This window comes from Panicum hallii, chromosome 7 (genome assembly GCF_002211085.1).
Source record: "Panicum hallii strain FIL2 chromosome 7, PHallii_v3.1, whole genome shotgun sequence".
In the NCBI taxonomy this organism is placed as follows: domain Eukaryota; kingdom Viridiplantae; phylum Streptophyta; class Magnoliopsida; order Poales; family Poaceae; genus Panicum; species Panicum hallii.
Window position 1 is genome coordinate 719,156 of NC_038048.1, and position 5,750 is coordinate 724,905.

General features: G+C 42.9%; 1 long non-coding RNA gene across 1 annotated transcript; it reads right to left on the reverse strand.

Moving 5' to 3' along the window:
• Positions 1 to 4,553: 4,553 nt before the first annotated feature.
• On the reverse strand, positions 4,554 to 5,687 carry LOC112899777. The gene is made up of 3 exons (XR_003230118.1): positions 5,549 to 5,687; positions 4,874 to 5,033; positions 4,554 to 4,748 (listed from the first exon to the last, which is right to left on the reverse strand). It is a non-coding gene; the product is annotated as an uncharacterized LOC112899777 (long non-coding RNA).
• Positions 5,688 to 5,750: the final 63 nt, after the last annotated feature.

Genomic DNA, 5,750 nt, shown 5'->3' on the forward strand with positions numbered 1-5,750 from the left:
ATCTTAGCTTTGTTACAACAGGAGTAATTGAAGATAAAAATTTGAGAAACAGAAACCTAATATAACTTGAGTTATAAATTTCAAACTTAAATTCAAAGGTAATTCATAAATAAAATTGTTATACATGAAAAATTATGAAACTTTTCTGGACTATTAATCTTGAGTAATTCATGATGTTCTTAAATTCTGAACTCTAGTTTTAGTGTAAAACTCCAATTATAATTATATCTTGAAAATTCCAATTATAATCTTGTTTAATTTTGTGGCTTAGTTCCTTTAGAGTAAAATTTCAATAAAACCCACCTATGATAATTTTCATAAGTACTAATTATTTTTCTTAATTCAAGATTTAGTTAATTAATCCAAGTTAGCCATAATTAAGTAATAACCTAAGATTAATTACAATGTTTAGCTAATAAAATAAATAGAGTTTGTTAAGTGTATTTAGTGTTGCTTATAGTAAACTGATATACTACTTATTATAGTTAATCGGATGTTTAGGGTAACCACCCTGTTGCTCAATGAGACTAGTTAGTTTAGTTAATACTCGATAAATGACTGCCCAGTAGAGAGTAGTTTGGTTATTTATTGTAGTATAGTTTTCTTTTATTTGGATTGCAACTTTATCGGAAATTGAAATGAAAATGGATACATCCATTAAACTTCAACTTGCATATCATGTAGACTCGACCACTCTCGCCGACGGGGATTATCAGCTGATCCCGGAACAAGAAGAAGTTTATTCTGAAGACCCCGGGAATCTCGTCGCGGATTTCTCTGAAGCCCCGAACCAAGGTTCGGAAGAAAATAGTTTGACTAACCCCAACCCTACCAACGAAGGCAAGCCCCGGACATAACCCCTACTTTATTACACTGCAACCTATATTATTTATATATATATATCTATATGCATTAAGTTCTTAGGAGTTATTTGGAAACTTTAGTTGCATAATTCCAGGAACCTATGAGTTGAACACTAGAACTTGAGTTCGACTAGCTGCTATGCTAATAGGACCGGTAGAAGTCGAGTGATTTCCTGTCACTCGCGCGATATAGGAGTTGTAATGTTTACATTCCTGTTATCACTATAAGGATGACGGACGGGAGTTGTGAGGTATCATGGTGAGATGATACCCCGTCTGTGACGTGGAATTTGATAAGGTCGCAGTGTGTGGTAGCGGTGGTTAAGCGTTTGAAAGTACTAGCCACATGCCGTGAAATATGGTAAGCGGTAAGCCTAGTAACCGATCGGCCCGAGGAGTGGACATACCCCCCACCACATGTATTTGCTTCTTTTGGTTACTTTGTTCGACGTGTAGGCATATGTGTTGCTGGGCAACCAGGAGTACGGGGTTTGTAGTCGCGCTACAGACGTACTTCCTGCACTTTGGATGTGCGTATGACCTGCAGTCGCTTGTGGTGGCACTGATCCACGAGTCAGAATGAAAGGCAAACGGTTGCTTCGGAAAACCCTGTGGTATTCCAAGCGTGTGAGTTAGGTTTACCTTGCAAGGGTTGAATCTCGATTCAGAATCGTCCGCCTCTCACGATGTATGAGACTGCTTATTCCCTTTACCACATAGAGTAACAAGAGCAACTTTATAATTATTAAAGATGGTGCTTGATTAAAGATTTCACCATGCTTGATTAGTTATAGGTGCTTACCTAGAATGGTTAATCAACTAGAACCTGAAAGCTAAAAGTTGGAATTAAGGATCTACTCTTTGTTGCTTTTCAGCTGAAAACCCCTACCCAAAGCTAAAAGCCAGCATGAGTCTAGTTATGGGCTAAGATATACCCAAATCCGGGTAAGTCTTGCTGAGTATTAGTATACTCAGCCTTGCTTTCATTTATTTACTTCAGGTAATCCTTCTGAGGAGCCCGCGTTCATTACACCGTGGCCTTACCCTTTGCCTGATGGTTGGTCCGTGGAATGGGATCCGTCCCCGGCCAACACAGACTCCGCCGAGTGATATTATGCCAGGGCTAGCATAATATCTGTAATGACGTCGTGTATATTAACTACGCTTTTCAAACTTCGCTGCTTTAACCAGAAACTTGAACTTGTGTTGTAATAAACTCTCCTCAGTGAGAACAAATGTTATTTTGTATATTTTTGTAATATAACTGCCTGTGGTGTAAATTATTTTGGCATTGTATCTCTGGACTCACCTTCGTGTGAGGTACCTTGTTGGATCCTGTGTTCGGTGGTTCATCGGGACGTTACCCGACAGACCAATAGTTTTATACCGTTTGAAGTGCGAGGTAGCCCTTCATTGAGGACTCGCGTACTTGAGCCGGTATAATTCAGGTTGGTTCTGCCACACCCGGGTTTGCAAGACGCTTAAACACTTTCAAGGTGAGTGGTAGGGATTTACTATGAGGCCTTTACAAAGATTCCCTAACTTGCAACGGTCCGCTAAGGTTTCAGGTCGCAGTGGTCATAACCCTCCCTAATGAGGAACATGCCTTACCAAGGATCATATCTACGCCTCAAGAGGACCGAGCTATACCCCATCAACGCACTCCCCTCTTGCCCTTTCGGTAAGACCATTACAAGCTAAAGTTTCTAATTAATTAGTCAAGACTAGAGCCATGTAGTATTGTGGTTGCACTATTTTCCTGGGTGGTTCTCTATGTTCCAATTAATGCATTGATCTTAATTATCATCAATAAAGTATTCCATAATATGAGTAAACCAGTATAATATGGCTTTCAGGTTATCCAACCATAATCTAGGTAAAAGCAACTAGCGTGATTACAATATAAATATAATATCCCAGATTTAATCAAGGAAGTTCAATAAAAACTAGGCACATCCTTAGTTTGGATCCATCATCTTCTAGACACATGCACGCATATAAAGTAAATGTGTGTATTTGTAAGGTTATTAGGACTGAAGTATGATCAAGAACCACTTGCCTTCGTCAAAAAACTACTGCTGCTCGGGAACGTCTTCAAAGCTCGGCTCTTGCGGACCCTCAAATTGCGTACCATCTATCGTAACACACAAATACATACAAGCAAACAAATACAATAAATAAGAAACAGTACACCAATCAATATAAATAGAGCAAAATATTATAATAAAGCTACTGCATATGTCGTAAGGATCGCGTGAGCGCAAAAATCGATGAAAATGGAGAAGTTAGGGCTAAAACATGATTCTAGGGGCTTATTAATAAAAGATTTGAATCTAGAAGAGCTCTGACCAAAGAAACCGAGGGCTAGTTTATAATTAAACCTTAGATCTAGAGTCTAGATTGCAAAACAGAAGGGTTTAGAACTGCGGGTTCTATTTTTTTAAAAGACAGGGGCCTAAACAGAAGAAAAAGGATCTATTCGTGAATACTTTTGAACTACCATGGACGACGGGTTGATTTCTATTAAACTCAGGGGCTAAGTGCAAAATTTTCTAGGGTTGACCAGTATCCGTTTATTTGACTGCGGTCTAGATCTAATCTAGATCGTCGGATCTGGATCGAACGGCATGGGGCGGCTGAAGGCGCGGAGTGGCGGTGCGAGGCGCTGCCGGCGAGGGGGAGCGGCAGCGGACGGCGGCGGCTCGCCGGGGAAAGCGTGTAAACGCGCTCCTAGCCTCGATTTCGAGCGGGGATTGCACGGCGAGATTGCGGGCTCCACGGGTAACCCATCTAGGGGCTTTGGTGGCAGCGGAATTGACCAGAGCGGCTGCGCGGCGGTGAGCGGCGGATCGGGAAGGACGGCGAGGTCCCGCGAGCACAAGAAGGCCAGGAAGAGGGGAAAAGAGAGGCCGGTGAGGATCCTCACCACCACGTGAAGCTTCTGGGCCGTTGGCTTGACGGCGGGGAGCGGCGGAGCGGTGGTGCTGCGAGCGCCCGAGGCACGGCGTCAATGCGCGGCGGTGGTAGGGCTTCAGGAGCGGAAAGCGGTGGCTGCGGTTTGGGGGCGGGGGAAAGACCTAGGGCACGACGCTTAAATAGGGGCGGCTCGACGCCTGGACGTGCGGGCCCGGAGCCCCTCACGGCGCGGAGCGGCGCCGGTGCCTGGCCAGACTCGGACTTGGATCCGAGTCTGGCTCGGGGAGAAGACGGCCCCGGCAGGTGGGGCCCGTGTGTCAGCGAGCGGAAGGGGAGACGAAGAGAGAAGCTGGTGCGCGGGGAAAGGTGAGCCGGGGAAGCTGCTGGGCCACGCGGAGGGGAAGGAAGAGAGGAGAAGAAAGGAAAGCCGCGGGCTGGGCTGCGCATGGGGAAGAGGAGAAGTGGGCCGGACCAGCTGGACCGTGCGGGAGGGGGAGGAAAAAGGCCGGCCTGGGCTGGGTGCAAGTGAAAAAAGGAAAGGGAAAAAGAAAAAGAAAAGTGACCGGATCCAACTAGAAAATGAGAGAGAGAAATAAATGCATGCAAATACATTTAAATTTGAATTTAAAATTTAAATTCAAATAGAAGACAATCAATAAAACCATACAAAGGGCATGAAACGCACAAAACCTATAATTCATTACATTTCTTTTTATAGTTTATTAAATTGCTATTAATTCAAAATGAGGAGATAAAAACCATGAGTTCCTAAATTCAAAATTAGGGTGTTAACACATGAGCTGATGTCGCATACAGCATCATCTCTCATTCAACAAATACAGAGTCTGCCGACGCAAAACAGTCTGCCGTCGCAGATAGAAAACCACCACTTCAACATAAATGTTGCCGCCAACATCTCACTCCGTACTCCGTAGAAGATCAATTTTTACCACAAATAAGGAGAAATCACTGTCATAATCAAGAAAAAGCCAATCACTGAGAAAAGTATATTGTGACAAATCAAAACACAGGCTGCAACAAGTCAAATGTACCGTATGATCACGTTGCACATATTGTAGTAGAATGTTTCATACATGGAATCTGAATGATGTGACTATGATTTCCGTTGCAAGTTTGCTTCTTCCATCTTCAGTCCAGTGCGCATCGCCTCCAGGAGCTGCTTCTTTCTTAATCCAAATTGTTGCACAAAAATCGCATGAAACATATCCAATATCCTTCACAAATCAAGCTAGACTGCAACAAGACCAACAATTTGTAAGAAAAACCCATGAAACATATCGTTTAGCTAGGTGCAACGAGATCGAATATGGTGTGCAACATGTAGATTTCAAATCAATAGGTGAAACATCATGTATTAACATTTGCAACATTCGAGAAAAAGAAGATGAAACATTCCTAATTAGCTATTGCAACATTAAAAATCAAGCACAGAAAACCTTTACATAAATTGCAACATCCGGAATAATTAGTTGAAACATTATGAATCACTAGTCGCCACATTTAAATTGGATACATGAAACATCCTAAATCAATTGCAATAGTTGAACATGAAACCTCCAAACATTCAACTACTGGCTTGTTTTTCTTCATATTTGACCGTCCAGTTTGATAATTGCAGAGTCCAACAATGTGCACCCTGGAGCCTTGGAAGAAGCTCACCGAAGGGCAACAGGACCATGTTTTCTATGACCCCTTGATCACTGAAATCTCATTGGGTGCAGCTGGGAGAGAGATCGAGAGAACCTCACCCTGAAAAAAACTCGCTAAGACAACGCAGGAGGAAGTTTCAGAGTAATCTCACAAATGGCGGTCAACAGAGAGAGGGAGGGGCCGTTGGGTTGATTTCTATCTTGGAAAATGAAAGCTTCGTGTGCATCTAAATGGAAGGAGATGATTACGAGTTGTCAAGTATATACGTACCATCCGGATAGCTTAGCAGGAAATCGCAAT